Genomic DNA, 17,952 nt, shown 5'->3' on the forward strand with positions numbered 1-17,952 from the left:
TTTACAGCTTTTTCTTTATCACCAGTACAGCAGTATAAAATGAATAACCAACCTGGTCCTGGGATTTCAATTAAAATATCGTGAGACACTTCAGTCATCTTTTATCGGGAATATAAAATAAATAATAATATTGATCTTAACGTTTCAACTAGAATATCACATAAATATCCTATTATAAACATTTCATGAATCGTGCATGTTCACTCTGATGTCAGATTTATGTTTAGACTATCATAAACACTGGTTTAAATGTCATTAAACACCGAGTATTTAATTTTTACATCTTCGTGTTTTAATTATTTTGTTACTTCGTTTCACTACTACAAAGATTTTATGCTCCAGACCTCAGAATATTGTGAGATGAGTTCTCACAACTGTTTGTCATTTAGCTAAGAAAACTGTTTTTTGTTCTGTTGTTAACTCAATAATATTGTTTTCTTTTGTGTAATTCACTCAATAATATTGTTTTCTGTCTTCTAGTTCACTTAACAATATTGATTTCTGTTTTTTAATTGATTTAAGAATATTGTTCTATTTTATTTAGTTCGCTCAATGATATTGTTTTCTGGTCTTTAGTTCATTCAATAATATTGTTCTCTGTTCTTCAGTTCATTTGGTAATATTATTTTGTGTTCTATAGTTCACTCAAGAATATTGTTCTCTGTTCTTCAGTTCATTTGGTAATATTATTTTCTGTTCTATAGTTCACTTAAGAATATTGTTTCTGTTCTATAGTTTACTTAAGAATATATTTCTCTATTCTATAGTTTACTTAAGAATGTAGTTCTATAGTTCACTTAAGAATATTTTTGCTGCTTTTGAATTCACTCGGAAATATAGTTTTATTTACTTGACTCAGGAAAATTGTTTGCTTTACTTAATAATTGTGTTTTCTGTTTTGTTTTGTTGTTTTACTTCCTTCGGGAGTAGTCTTCATTCTCTGTTATTTCACTCAGGAATAGTGTGAGCTGTTTTATTAACTTGACTCAGGATAATTGTTTGCTTTACTTAATAATTGTGTTTTCTGTTTTGTTTTGTTGTTTTACTTCCTTCCGGAGTAGTCTTCACTCTCTGTTATTTCACTCAGGAATAGTGTGAGCTGTTTTATTAACTTCTAGCTATGATAAAACTATTGTGGAAGCTATTTCGGTAACCATCATATAAAGTACTGTCGTTAATGTAAATATGATGATTTATTTTATTGAACACCAACGTACTGAAGTTTACTTTAGGATGGAATGCATCTTATCTCTGTGTACAGAAATATAGAGAAAATAAGTTTGTTGTTGTGTACACTAAGCATAAAAACTCAAAGGATAGATACGAATATCAGTTGTGAAGTGTTCTTCTAACACACATCGTTTCCTCAACATACAGTCAGTTCTAAAGCTATCCCTAAACAACATCAGTTATGCAGTTTCTTTAATATGCAACATTTTATCGGATAGAATTTTGAAACAAACTGACTGACTTCACTTTCACATTCAGTTCGTTTGTGTATGCAGCGAAGGATTAGGCTGATCATGTGTTTTTAATTAGTTCTTAGATGTGTAATAACTTACCAACGTTAACCAAAGGTTCGTCACAATCTGTTCGTTTTTCTCATCCTGTAAAGAAGAGATAAGAATCATGTTAAACAAATTAAACTCATTTCCATTGATAATTAAGATAAGTTTAGTGAAATCTGTTGCTAGTAACAAGAGTGAAATTGAATAGAATTCATACCAATCTAGTTAAAAGCAAAGTAAATTTCAGATATATATATATTATGACATATGATGTAAGAAACAACTAAATGTTATAGGATGTACAAAGTGTGGAGTAAGACAAACATATTTCACATGGTGATGTAAGAAACAACTAAATGTTATAGGATGTACAAAGTGTGGAGTTAGACAAACATATTTCACATGTTGATGTAAGAAACAACTAAATGTTATAGGATGTACAAAGTGTGGAGTAAGACAAACATATTTCACATGTTGATGTAAGAAACAACTAAATGTTATAGGATGTACAAAGTGTGGAGTAAGACAAGTCACGTAATATTCACAACCGTCATAAAGTAGAACGGCATGTATCAGAACTACATTTTGATACTGTTTGGTGTTTTGCAGATAGTCTGATGTTACATTTGGGAATGGTATATAAACGCTTCTTCAGATCGAAAATATGCATACACTGAGACCACAAAAATATAGTCAGACTACATACACTCAGATCACAAAACTATAAGACTGCATACACTGAGACCACACAAATGTAAGACTACTTACAGTCAGATCACAAAAATATAAGACTACATACACTGAGTCCACAAAAATATGGTCAGACTGCATACACTCAGATCACAAAAATAAAACACTACATACACTGAAACCACAAAAATATGGTCAGACCACAAAAATATATGACTACATACACTGAAACCACAGAAATTAAGACTACATACACTCAGATCACAAAAATATAATACTACATACACTGAGACCACAAAAATATATGACTACATACATCCAGAGCAAAAAAAAATGATAAAACTACATATACTCAGTTTTTAAAAAATGTGGTCAAAACACAAAAATATGATATTTTGGATAATGCGGCGCAAGAACGTAACATCTGGTCTCGCAAGAGCTGAAACATGTTTATAAAAACAACTTATTAACGTGAACACTGTTTATTCACTAGGCACAGTTAAGATAAAACAAGGAGAAGGCAAGACTTATAAGAAAATAACTTGTAAATATCTCTACTTAAACACTTCAATAAGTAGTTTCAATTTGATTCGATTAATAAGTTGTTGGAATCAACCAAGAGTTTCGGATGATTTCCTCGAGAAAATAAGATTACTCCGGCGTTGAGCAAGAGGATTCGACGGGTTGTCCGGCAAGACACCAGCCGATCGTCGAACCAGATTAAGTCCCTTACGGACGCAGAATGTAGCTCAAGGACAATAAGACGGCATCTACGAGAGAAAGGCTTTAAAAACCGTAACCGTCTTTAATGGCCACACCATGAAACAGCTCGGTTAAACTTTGCTGAGAAGCACCAAACGTGGGATGTGGAAAAGTAGACGAAGGTTTTGTTCTCTGATGAGAAAAATTTAACCTGTATGGTCCAGATGGCTTCCAACGTTACTGGCACGATAAAGATATCCCACCGGACACAGTGGAGGAGGTTCCATCATGATCTGGGGTGCTTTCTCCTTCCATGGAACAATGGAGCTTCAGATAATACAGGGGCGTCAAACAGCAGCTGGCTACATTGGCATGTTGGAGAGAATCCTTATTGACTGAAGGCTCTCGCTTGTGTGGAAATGACTGGATCTTTCAGCAGGACAAATGACTTTTTCATGGCGAATAACGTGATTGTTTTGGACCATCCAGTGTGTTCGCCCGAACTAAACCCCATTGAAAATGGTTGGGTGTGGATGGCGTAGGAAGTCTATAGAAATGGACATCAATTCCAAACAGTGCATGATCTTCGTGAATCCATCTTCATCACTTGGAATAACACTCCAGCCAGCCTTCTGCAAACGCTTATACCGACCATGCCAAAGCGAATTGTTGAAGTTATTCGTAATGATGGCCATGCAACTCACTACTGAGACCTCTTGTTGAGCATTTCCTACCCTGTTTCGGACTTCTTTTTGGTATGGTCTTAAACTTTTGACCAGCTAGTATTTTGGCTTATTTCATAGTGTTCACATTTTCCCTATTAAATGCTAAAAAAGTTTTTTTATATTTGTTTTCCCTTTTCTTATTTTCATCTTTCGAAGCTCTACTCAAATGAGTCTAACTATGCAAAATGCATATTTTTTTCTTTATGTTCATTGGCCTTAAGATTTTGGCCAGCAGTGTATATATATATATACTTATCTATCCATTTTCCTTGGAGGACGTACAAACAGTTTTAAAGATGTAAAATTAGTGTTTGATTCTTCTTGGTGGAGATAGCAGATAGTCCATTGTGGCTTTGCTCTAAAAGTGTCACAGTTATCTGTACTCATATATTGATTTTAAAAATTATAATTCAGGGTTGGGTGAGGCCTTGGTTTCTTCAGGTAATAATACGTAGATTTATTTTTGTGGTTTATGCCTACAGCGTTATGTTTTAATCTGTGTGTTCCATAAATCATATATAGTGTTTTCTTATAACTGCTTAAATTTTGCCTAAAGTTAAATCATCTTTACTCTTAATATATAATACATGAAATTATAAATCTACAAGTAATGTAACATGAAATTATAAATCTACAAGTAATTTAACATGAAACTATAAATCTACAAGTAATTTAACATGAAACTATAAATCTACAAGTAATGTAACATGAAATTATAAATCTACAAGTAATGTAACATGACATTATAAATCTACAAGTAAGATGATATGAAAGTGTAAAACTACAAGTAAATGAACATAACGAACAAAACTACGTATTAGCTAATAATAAAGTGTAAAACTACTTGTAAAGTTAAAACCTGTATTAAAACTAGTCGGAAATTGTAGACCGACAAAGTTAAATAATGTATTACGAGTTTGTCAAGAATGAGTAATATATGCTCTGAATGTGCTATATCTGTTTAAAAATAAAACAGTAAAACTAAACAACGTAGAAGTACCTGTTTAACATGAGTGCTTGAGTGAAAATCAGTGAACAACAATAAACAAGAAAATGAATATTCTCGTGCATCGATACACATAGAAAAAAAATCATAGTTACGGTGCTAGAAATACGTCTGAACAAGAACTAACTGAGGCCGAGCTGGACTGGAACTTTGAAATTTGCTTGTTAATTTCAAACACGTGAAGATGGTGTGTAACCTTCAACCTTGTGTCACTCCGTATCAGGAGTCTTACTAAATTATAACATGAAATGCTGATACGTAATATATGAAACATAAATAACAGTAACTGTTAAACTTGCACCAAAAATAACTAACAATTATTAAATGAAAGAGAAATAACAACTGTTGAAGTGTCACCAACGATAACCGGCAATTATTAAATGTATTTATTTATACGTTATTCAGAATATGAAATATTAGAAACTGATAAAGATGTATTTTTTAACGTATGTACTACATAAATGTCTTCAGTTATATATGGGATACATGAATGTCTTAAGTTACATATGTAACACATGAATGTCTTCAGTTATATATGTAGTACATGAATGTCTTCAGTTATATATGGGATACATGAATGTCTTAAGTTAAATATTTAATACATGAATATCTTCAGTTAAATATGTAACACATGAATGTCTTCAGTTAAATATGTAATACATGAATGTCTTCAGTTAAATATGTAACACATGAATGTCTTCAGTTATATATGTAGTACATGAATGTCTTCAGTTAAATATGTAATACATGAATGTCTTCAGTTATATATGTAGTACATGAATGTCTTCAGTTAAATATGTAACACATGAATGTCTTCAGTTAAATATGTAATACATGAATGTCTTCAGTTAAATATGTAACACATGAATGTCTTCAGTTACATATGTAACACATGAATATCTTCAGTTAAATATGTAACACATGAATGTCTTCAGTTATATATGTAATACATGAATGTCTTCAGTTAAATATGTAACACATAAATGTCTTCAGTTAAATATGTAATACATGAATGTCTTCAGTTAAATATGTAATACATGAATGTCTTCAGTTAAATATGTAGTACATGAATGTCTTCAGTTAAATATGTAATACATGAATATCTTCAGTTAAATATGTAACACATGAATGTCTTCAGTTATATATGTAATACATGAATGTCTTCAGTTAAATATGTAATACATGAATGTCTTCAGTTATATATGTAGTACATGAATGTCTTTAGTTAAATATGTAACACATGAATGTCTTTAGTTATATATGAGGTACATGAATGTCTTCAGTTAAATATGTAACATATAAATGTCTTCAATTAAATATGTAATACATGAATGTCCTCAGTTAAATATGTAATACATGAATGTCTTCAGTTACATATGTAACACATGAATGTCTTCAGTTATATGTGTAGTACATGAATGTCTTCAGTTAAATATGTAGTACATGAATGTCTTAAGTTAAATATGTAATACATGAATATCTTCAGTTAAATATGTAATACATGAATGTCTTCAGTTATATATGTAATACATGAATATCTTAAGTTAAATATGTAATACATGAATGTCTTCAGTTATATATGTAGTACATGAATATCTTCAGTTAAATATGTAACACATGAATGTCTTCAGTTATATATGTAATACATGAATGTCTTCAGTTAAATATGTAACACATAAATGTCTTCAATTAAATATGTAATACATGAATGTCTTCAGTTAAATATGTAGTACATGAATGTCTTAAGTTAAATATGTAACACATAAATGTCTTCAGTTAAATATGTAATACATGAATGTCTTCAGTTAAGTATGTAATACATGAATGTCTTAAGTTAAATATGTAATACATGAATGTCTTCACTTACATATGTAACACACGAATGTCTTCAGTTATATATGTAATACATGAATGTCTTCAGTTAAATACAATCACGGAAAAATAATAGTATTATTACGTCGAGTGTTTAGTTCAACATACTTGTGGACAACAGATAAGCTATTACCACATCATGTGTTCGGTTAAACATACTCGTGGACAACAATTGAAAACTATTACCACATCAGATGTTCAGTTAAACATACTCGTGGACAACAATTAAACTCTTACCACATTGTATGTTCAGTTAAACATACTCGTGGACAACAATTAAACACTATTACCACATCAGATGTTCAGTTAAACATACTCGTGGACAACAATTAAACTCTTACCACATTGTATGTTCAGTTAAACATACTCGTGGACAACAATTAACACTCTTACCACATACCACGTCGGATGTTCAGTTAAACATACTCGTGGACAATCAGATGTTCAGTTAAACTACTTTACCACATCAGATGTTCGGTTAAACATACTTGTGGACAACAATTAAACTCTTACCACATCAGATGTTCGGTTAAACATACTCGTGGACAACAATTAAACTCTTACCATCAGATGTTCGGTTAAACATACTCGTGGACAACAATTAAACTCTTACCACATTGTATGTTCAGTTAAACATACTCGTGGATAACAATGCAAGTCTTACCACGTCAATCAACTGTTGAAGGGTGAGTCCGAAACTGAGCAATAGAGGATCAGACTCGTTTGAAACAGGTCTTTCCATTACGTTGTAGTTTCGAAGAATGTCGTTAAGGAGTTTCCGTTCATGAGGACCTTGAGTCGATCCTAAAAAGGTAAAGAATAAATTGATCTCTGTATATCGATATTAAAATACATTCTGTTGTATTTATATATAAATACATCAATACTATTGTTAACAAAAAATAAAGAGATTAGTGTGTCGTGATGAAGGACATTTTCGGCCGTAATCCCACTAATACCTGAGTGGAATAGCCATGAAGTTTAGTCAAGTTCGTACTCTTCGGTGCGCGAAATTAAATCCTTTCACTGAACGTGTTCGCTCATTTCAGTCGTGAAGGTTATAAAGTGACTGTTAATCCCAATTTTTCTCGATGAAGAATAATTAAAGAGTTACATTGAGTGGTGTTTCTGCATTCCGTACAGCCTCATGGTGTTGAAACAGAACTACTTTTAAGGAAGTCATTTAATAGTTACTGAAGAAGTTCTAAATCATGAAATTGTTACTAAACTGGTGAGTCTGGTAATTGTTACTAAATAAATACTAAAATAAACTTGATAAGTCACATGGTATGAAATTGGGATAAGTAATATAATAATAAAAAGTTGAGTCTTAAGTTTTTGTAAGGGTGAGAAGTTACACGGATGAGTAAATTTCAAATTATTGAAATGATAAAAGTTTTTAAAATGTAAACATGAAGTACAAGTTGGTCAAACTTGTTGTTGGTTTCATTCAGATGAAGTATTTATATAAAGGAAGTATTAATGCAAAACTTCGGCTATAGAAACTTTCCGTTTTGTAATTCCATGGGTTCAACAGAAGTTAGGCTTAATGATAAAGGTGGAAATGTAACCCCATGGGTCTCCACACCTTCGGACTAATATGTAAGCTGTTTTGTAACCCCATGGGTTCTTCGGACGTTAGGAATAAAGAGAAATGTAAAGAATAGAAAAAGGTGAGATATATGAAAGCAACCAGCTGTAGTTCACAAATATCATTTGAAAATCAAGATAAGATCGGAGTGAGGGTATGTCCTATAACATTCTTTACAGCATCAAACTATTGTATGTTCCTACTGTTGTGATTAAAGTAAAGAAATATAGCTTGAAATATAATTTTTATATCATTCAAAAAAAAATCTATATTCCTAACAATAACAGAATGGTTTTTTTATAAATATTTCCTTCATGGCCAGGTGGTTAGGGCGCTCGACTCGAAATCTGAGAGTCACGGGTTCAGTCCCCATGACACCAAACATTCTCGTCCTCTCAGTCGTGGGGGCATTATAACGTGACGGTAAATCCTACTATTAGTTGGTAAAAGATTAGTCCAAGAGTTGGCGGTTGATGATGATGATTTAGCTACCTTCCCTCTAGTCTTACACTGCTAAATTAGGGACGGCTAGCCCAGATAGCCATCGCGTAGCTTTGTGCGAAAATGAAAGCAAACAAATATTTTTTTAACAGTCACAGGAAACTTAAAACAGTTGCTCTGTAAATTATATCGTTAATAATACCAGAAAAGAAAAAACAATTGTTTCCATAATTTTTGTTGACCATAAAAGGAATTTAGAATATTTGCTTCCATAATTTGTTCTGTTAACGGTCTCCAAAACTTAAAAACAGTTGTTTTCTTAATTATCTTTCTAAAACTTCTAGGAAGAAACAGCGTTAATTCCATAACTATTTTTAAGTTGATATGCTGTTTGTTTCCAGTGAATGATAACTTTGTTTAAGAGAGGTAACTAAACAGTCGCTGTCTTACTAATAACAACAGGAAGGGTTTTTATTAACGTCTGTTATTTTGGGATTTGGTGAAATGAATGAAAATTGTGCTTTTACTGCCTTTTGACTGAACGTAGTGCTGGGAGTTCTCTCTGGTTACATAACAGCCAATGACGATAAACTATGTAATAATAAATGGGAAAGCCGATTCCTGTTCACAGTACCTTCGAATGAGAATGTAGTAAGTAGTTGATTAGAAGTGATGAAGTATTAGTTTCTTCCCATGTTCTCTGTTACAAAATGTAAATCAACTCTTCAATGTAGGTTAAACACACACGATTGACTTCTCTAGTCCTTTCATTTCGACTCAGGTCTTCCAGTCAAATAATATAAACAATTGTAATTAGTTTCAATGTAACAAGTAAAGTGGTTAATGCTGTATTTTAAAGGTTCGGTTCAATGTAACAAGTGAAGTAAGTGGTTAATGTTGTATTTTGATGGTTCTAAGGTTCACTGTAACAAGTAAGGTAAGTGGTTAATGTTGTATTTTGATCGTGCTAAGGTTCACTGTGACAAGTAATTTAATTGGTTAATGCTGTATTTTGATCGTGCTATGGTTCACTGTAACAAGTAATGTAATTGGTTAATGCTGTATTTTGATCGTGCTAAGGTTCACTTTAACAAGTAAGGTAAGTGGTTAATGTATTTTGATCGTGCTAAGGTTCACTGTAACAAGTAATGTAATTGGTTAATGCTGTATTTTTATCGTGCTAAGGTTCACTTTAACAAGTAATGCAATTGGTTAATGCTGTATTTTGATCGTGCTAAGGTTCACTGTAACAAGTAATGCAATTGGTTAATGCTGTATTTTTATCGTGCTAAGGTTCACTTTAACAAGTAATGCAATTGGTTAATGCTGTGTTTTGATCGTGCTAAGGTTCACTGTAACAAGTAATGCAATTGGTTAATGCTGTATTTTTATCGTGCTAAGGTTCACTTTAACAAGTAATGCAATTGGTTAATGCTGTGTTTTGATCGTGCTAAGGTTCACTGTAACAAGTAATGCAATTCGTTAATGCTGTGTTTTGATCGTGCTAAGGTTCACTTTAACAAGTAATGCAATTGGTTAATGCTGTGTTTTGATCGTGCTAAGGTTCACTTTAACAAGTAATGCAATTGGTTAATGCTGTATTTTTATCGTGCTAAGGTTCACTTTAACAAGTAATGCAATTGGTTAATGCTGTGTTTTGATCGTGCTAAGGTTCACTGTAACAAGTAAGGTAAGTGGTTAATGTATTTTGATCATGCTAAGGTTCACTGTAACAAGTAATCCAATTGGTTAATGCTGTATTTTGATCGTGCTAAGGTTCACTGTAACAAGTAATCCAATTGGTTAATGCTGTATTTTGATCGTGCTAAGGGAGTATACAATTATATCGCAGCAACTTACTTGATATTTTGGTTTGTGAGGAATGAACTATTAAAACCCTTATATAACAAAATGTTGCTCTATTAGGCTTAAATATATATAAAACTTAAGAATTGTGAACCCAAGATGTAATATTACATAGACATCACAAATCCTGATAAACGCTGTAGAATATCGAGGTATGTCGAAACATACATACATGTAAGAACATGTTTGTAGCAATGAGTCAACAAGGTTTTTACTCCCTGTGTTCACGTTAAACCGATATTCAACATAAAATTAATCTCATAACGTTTCGAATTTTAACATTTTCGATCGCTATATTAACCATATCAGACATCTTCCTACTGTCATCCGTCTGGATTATTCTTATATTCGACTCGTAAGTGTTAACGACTTACAAGATCAAAAAATGCTTGGACTTTCCCTTAAAGTTAATTCTGACGTCTTTCTAGATCTCAGAAGAACAACTTTCTTCATGTTTCTATATTCGCCCAGTTACCACATCAATTGAGAGAAACGCGCATGTTTCATAATATAATTCAACTGAGGACGCACATCAAAGAACAGGAAATTAAACATTACGAGTTTCAAATTATCACTTGATAGAAAAATCGATACGTGAAATCAGAAACGATGAATGAAGGTTACAAGACTTTATTTTACGAAAGGGGAACATACGTCATCAAACTCGTGATAACGAGAAACCCATTTGAAGTAAAAATATATCTCAGCTGCTATATTAGTAAAAGTGATAATACCCCTACCAGCCGTCCTGAGATATACGTCCTCAAAAATCTTATATTTTGCGTTTCGTAAGTGGAACTGCCTATTTATTCTTCACTTTAGTAAATTCTTTGAAAGGAAAAAGCTTTACGTAATCACTTTGTGAAACTTGACTGTCTTTAGTAAACTAACATTTATAAAATGACTGTAAAAATAACAATGGTACTAAAATACAATTTTATAATGGATGATTTTATCAAAATGGTATGAAAACAATTTCATAATGGATGATATGATAAAAACGACATGATAACCCTTTTTAAAATAGGTCAGGTGATAAAAAAGTATTAATATCTGGTTTTAGAAATTTATGAAGTGATTAAAAAGTCATTAATATCTGGTTTTAGAAATTTATGAAGTGATTAAAAAGTTATTAATATCTAGTTTTAGATATTTATATAGTGATTAAAAAGTTATTAATATCTAGTTTTAGATATTTATGAAGTGATTAAAAAGTATTAATATCTGGTTTTAGAAATTTATGAAGTGATTAAAAAGTATTAATATCTGGTTTTAGAAATTTATGAAGTGATTAAAAAGTTATTAATATCTAGTTTTAGATATTTATGAAGTGATTAAAAAGGTATTAATATCTGGTTTTAGATATTTATGAAGTGATTAAAAAGTATTAATATCTGGTTTTAGATATTTATGAAGTGATTAAAAAGTAATTAATATCTGGTTTTAGATATTTATAAAGTGATTAAAAGGTATTAATATCTGGTTTTAGATATTTATAAAGTGATTAAAAGGTATTAATATCTGGTTTTAGATATTTATAAAGTGATTAAAAGGTATTAATATCTGGTTTTAGATATTTATAAAGTGATTAAAAGGTATTAATATCTGGTTTTAGATATTTATATAGTGATTAAAAAGTTATTAATATCTGGTTTTAGATATTTATATAGTGATTAAAAAGTTATTAATATCTGGTTTTAGATATTTATGAAGTGATTAAAAAGTTATTAATATCTGGTTTTAGATATTTATATAGTGATTAAAAAGTTATTAATATCTGGTTTTAGATATTTATATAGTGATTAAAAAGTTATTAATATCTGGTTTTAGATATTTATATAGTGATTAAAAAGTTATTAATATCTGGTTTTAGATATTTATAAAGTGATTAAAAAGTATTAATATCTGGTTTTAGATATTTATAAAGTGATTAAAAGGGTATTAATATCTGGTTTTAGAGTTGATGGAATGATCAGAAAGGGTATTAATATCTGGTTTTAGAGTTGATGGAATGATCAGAAAGGGTATTAATATCTGGTTTTAGAGTTGATGGAAGGATTAGAAAGGGTATTAATATCTGGTTTTAGAGTTGATGGAATGATTAAAAAGATATTAATATCTGGTTATAGAATAGATGAGGTGATTAAAAAGATATTAATACCTTGTTTATAATGGATGAAATGAGACTATAGAAATTATTTGAACTGTTTTTAAAATATCGAGTCTTAGAGACATAGCGGATGACAATCGGTGTTCGATGGATCTGTTGTTTGTGGATTGGTTACTAAAGCACTTTCTGGTGAACATCTGTATTGTAAGTTCATTACAGTGCATGCCATTACAGCTTATAGCTACAAAAGAGGCTCACCTTCGTCGCTTAGAGAGAAGATAAAAAATTACCAGTTTTTGACAGCTATGCCTGGTTAAACTTTTTCTGAGAAGTAGAAAGTTTATATTAATTTCGCTGAAACAGAATGCACGCAACTGTGTACTGATCATATCTTTGCGTGTCAGCATCTAGAAACATCGTTTCATTCAACAGCCACACAGTTTCTGTAATTAATGGCTTAAGAGGGTTGTTTTATTGTAATTATTGCTTAGATGTTGCAGAACGTAAGTTTTAAAAGAATATATAACGCAAACGGTGCAGTAAGTAAGAGCAAATGGTGAAAGAGATACATAAATAATGTACTTTATATTCAAACACCACAACCCTGGTGGCTCAGGGGCAAGGATTACTACAGTAAAAACTGGTATACGATACCCGTGGTACAAATAGCCCACTGAGTAGCTATGTGTTTAACAATCATTATTGTCCGAGTGTTTAGTTTAAATGTACCAGCAGTAGATAAAACCATGAAATAGTCAATTTAAATGTACCAGCAGTAGATAAAACCATGAAAGAATCAATTTAAATGTACCAGCAGTAGATAAAACCATGAAATAGTCAATTTAAATGTACCAGCAGTAGATAAAACCATGAAATAGTCAATTTAAATGTACCAGCAGTAGATAAAACCATGACGTATCAGACCATCTTTGTTTATAAGGTGAGTGTTGGCGTAGACGTCGTGAGACCACTGTTTAATTTCAAAGTCCGTAATATTCTAGTATTTGGATAGGTTGCTTCTTTTTGTAGCGTATGTTGTTACATTCAAAGGAAAATGGGCCATGTGATTTTCGTAGGTCTCTTATAGGTAATTTCAGAACTTTCTATACAGTTTGATTTTCATTTCAACTTATTAACTTACTTCCAGACCTTTATCTTTCTGGGTTTTCACATTTTTGAAAGTTTCATCTAGAAATTGTTTGATATACTGTTTATCTGTTTATGTGTGAAGTTTAAATTAAACTCTTAAAAGAAACATATATATGTCAGACTAGAATGTGGAAAGAAAACACACGTATAAGTCAGAGTAGAATGTGGAAAGAAAACACACGTATAAGTCAGACTAGAATGTGGAAAGAAAACACACGTATAAGTCAGAGTAGAATGTGGAAAGAAAACACACGTATAAGTCAGACTAGAATGTGGAAAGAAAACACACGTATAAGTCAGACTAGACTGTGGAAAGTAAACGCATGTATACGTCAGGCTAGGATGTGAAAAGAAAACACATAAGTCAGACTAGAATGTGAAAATAAAACTCATATATAAGTCAGACTAGAATGTGGAAAGAAAACACACGCATAAGTCAGACTAGAATGTGGAAAGTAAACGCACGTATAAGTCAGACTGAAATGTGGAAAGAAAACACACATATAAGTCAGACTAGACTATTTTAAACCTCAAACATGTTTGATTAGAAAGAGTTGTAAAACTGAGAAATTATTAAAAGTAAGAAAGCCTTTGACAAAACATGTGAAACACAAAATATTCAAGTAGTTATCAAGTAAAAAATAATACGAACGTGTAGCTTAATCTAGAGGATAGAGAAATACACCCTTTAATACAGAGTTATATAAATATAAATATACAGTTGGAACAGACAGGGTAAACGTACTATCAACTATCAGGCTATGTTCTCCTTTCCAATAATAAAACAAAATAAAATTTTGTTTATTAGTTTGTTCATATTTACGTAAGGTACTGAACATTACGTTGGTTCATATTTACGTAAGGTACTGAACATAACGTTGGTTCATGTTTACGTAAGGTACTGAACAGTTGATTCATGTCTCCGTTCCCCATAGCAGCATAAAGCTTTCATTTACTTTTGTTTTGTAGCAGGACTTTCATCAGAACGTAAAATTAGTGGCTTTAGAAAATAAAAAAACTAACGTATTACGCTATTAACACGTATGTTAATATAATGGTTTGTAACATTTTAATAGGTTTGAGTTTGAGTTACTCAGTTTGTATTAACGCGAGTTAGAACTACCTTGAGAAACTAATAATACAGCACTTTTTCATACATTTTGAGTATTAAGTACCATTAAGCCTATTATTGTCATTATCGATAATACGATCCATGTGCCATTATTAAGACAAGTTCCTAAAAATGACTTCTTATAAGTTTGCACCTGTAAGAATTTAATAAACAGCTGGGATCTCTTTTAAAAGACATTTTACTTACCATGTTTCATCTGGAATGCAGTGTTTGAAAGTGAAAGATCCCAAGCTTAAAGGAAACTTTATTAAAGATGTGAAGGAGGTATTGATTAACGTAAAATAAACCATTAGGTACATTAGAATGACAAATGTTATGGTGAATTTATCCATCTATCTATTCATGAACTATCCATCAGTCTGTTCTCATCTTTACCTATCTGTTTGTCTGTTTTTCTAATTATAAATCTATCTTGTTGTCAATAATTTTGTCTGCTAATTCGTCCTCCAGTCCAAAACCCTACAATTATATGTTTCAAAGCTTTCTTAACGAGATGAGGTGTTTGTCTAATTTCTCATTACATCAGAGGACAAATGTTTACATAAAATACTTTATTATATGTTTAGTGTATCACTGATATTTAGCGTATGACCGTAAAGTAATACCTTACAAGAAGATCCAATCAAATAATATACTCATCTAACGGTTCCAACCAATTTACGTTATAACACACGGGGGTGTAGACTGACACAGAATTCCAAATATACCAACTACAAATCTGACGTTTACTTGACTGTGAAATAGACGGCAGTTGTCTATTAGAGAAAAAACAACTATAGAAATACATTGGTGACTATACAACCTACTTATGTAACCTACTTAGTTACAATAAAGCAGTTTTATTCTCTGATATTTAATAGTTTTATTTAATTTGCACTTGTTTTCTGTAATGACAGTTTTTAGTTACATTAAACTAGTTGTTATTTATTAAACTATTACTGTTGTGAATGTTTTTTTTTCTTTTCTGTGTATAACATACTAATAACTATTATTGTTGTGAATATATGCTATTTCTCTACAGTGGTCAAGATACTAATAATTTTTATTGCTGTATATGAGTGTTATTTCTCTACAGTGGTCAACATAGTGAAAACTGTTATTGTTATGAATATTTATTTCTCTACAGTGGTCAACATACTGAAAACTGTTATTGTTATGAATATTTCTTATTTCTCTACAGTGGTCAACATACTGAAAACTGTTATTGTTATGAATATTTCTTATTTCCCTACAGTGGTCAACATACTAATAAATATTATGGTACTAAATATATTTGTTATTTCTCTACACTTATTAATATACTGAAAACTAGTATTGTCGTTAATGTTTGTTCTTTTTCTACAACTGTTATTGCTGTTAATGTTTGTTCTTTCTCTCTAGTGGCCAACATACTGGGAACGATTGTTGCTGTAAATATTTGCTATTTCTCTACAGTGGTCAACATACATATAATTAATATTGTTGTAAATGTTTGTTTTGTATACAGTGATAAACATACAGTAATGATTATATTCGTTCATGTTTATTTTTTCCAGTGATCAACATGCATTTACAATTATAGTTGTGAATATTTGTTGTTTCTTTAAAGTGGTGAACACACTAATCACGATTATTATTTTGAATATTTGTTCTTTTTCTACAATGGTTAACACGCTTATAATTATTATTGTTGTGAATATTTGTCATTTCTTTCCAGTGATCAAAATACTAAAAACTATTATCGTCATGACTGTTTGTTATTTCTCCACAGTGTCAAAATACTAATAACTATTATCGTCATGAATGTTTGTTGTTTCTCCACAGTGTCAAAATACTAATCACTATTATCGTCATGAATGTTTGTTATTTCTCCACAGTGTCAACATACTAATAACGATTATTGCTGTAAATGTTTGTTATTTCTCTACAGTGGTGAAGATACTAACAACTGTTATTGTTCTGAATGTTTGTTAATTCTTTACAGTGGACAACATACTGATAACTATAATTCTTGTGAATATTTGTTATTTCTCTACAGTTGTCAGAATACTAATAACTGTTATTGCTGTAAGTGTTTATTACTTCCCTACATTGTCAACCAACTGATAACAATTATTGTGTGAATGTTTGTTTTTTCTCGACAGTTGTCAGGATACTAATAACTGTTATTGCTGTAAGTGTTTGTTATTTTCCTTCATTGTCAACCAACTGATAACAATTATTGTGTGAATGTTTGTTCTTTCTCTCCAGTGATCAACATAAAATATCTATTATAGTTGTGAATGTTTGTTATTTGTCTACAGTAGTGAACATACTGTAGTGAACAAATTGTGTGTCGGTTCTTGTAATTTTGAGGTTAACAAATGATATTTGATTGCTTTCTTCCTGTTCACATGTGAAGTTAATGTTGGGATGTATAGAGTTAATGTGATTGAAAAAATTAAGCGTGTGATCTGTAGTTGTGAATCCCGCAATCGTGTCATCTACATATCTGTACCAGTATAGTGGTGGATGTAATGCTGTGTTAATTACTTGTGTTTCAACTTGTGTCATAAAAATATTGGCTAGAACTGCTGATACTGGGTTGCCCATGCTCAGGCCATTTGTTTGTATATAATTGTGGTTGTTGAACATGAAGTTTGTTTTCATCGTGGTGAATTCTATGAGGGTTGCTAATTGGTTGCTGAGAATGTCTATAGATGGGTTAGGGTCTCGGATATAGAGTTCTAAGGCTATCTTGCAGGCTTCTGCGGTTGGGACTTCTGTAAAGAGGGATATAACATCGAAACTGGCCATTAAGGCTTTATGATTAAGTTGATTTAGATTAGACTTGAAATTAAAAGAGTCTTTGATGAATGAACTGGCTGATGTTACATATTTGGAGAATACCCATGCTATGTATTTACCAAGATTGTAATTAAACGATTCATATGTGGACATTATTGGTCGTAATGGACGATCTGGTTTATGAGGTTTGGGGATGCCGTATATTTGTGGTATGCATCAGTCGGTTTTACGTACGTAGGAATAAAGTGTTTGTGAAATTGTGTTGGTTTTTTTATTTTTAGTAGTATTTTGATTAATTTATATACAAAAACGGCTCGTTTGGGTTGAGAAAATATTTTACATAGAAGGTCGAAACGTTGTTCGCTCTTCTATGTAAAATATTTTCTCAACCCAA

General features: G+C 31.2%; 1 pseudogene across 1 annotated transcript in view; it reads right to left on the bottom strand.

The window, feature by feature from the left end:
- LOC143238108 (neuronal acetylcholine receptor subunit alpha-7-like) overlaps positions 1 to 17,952 on the bottom strand; it is a 121,772-nt pseudogene that overhangs the window by 18,202 nt on the left and 85,618 nt on the right. Inside the window, exons 2-3 of the transcript XR_013020408.1 lie at positions 7,168 to 7,307; positions 1,563 to 1,607 (exon numbers count right to left, since the gene is read on the bottom strand). The product of XR_013020408.1 is annotated as a neuronal acetylcholine receptor subunit alpha-7-like (transcript). The remainder of the gene's footprint in view (positions 1 to 1,562; positions 1,608 to 7,167; positions 7,308 to 17,952) is intronic.

The sequence above is a fragment of the Tachypleus tridentatus genome, chromosome 2 (genome assembly GCF_004210375.1).
Source record: "Tachypleus tridentatus isolate NWPU-2018 chromosome 2, ASM421037v1, whole genome shotgun sequence".
Classification (NCBI taxonomy): Eukaryota; Metazoa; Arthropoda; class Merostomata; order Xiphosura; family Limulidae; genus Tachypleus; species Tachypleus tridentatus.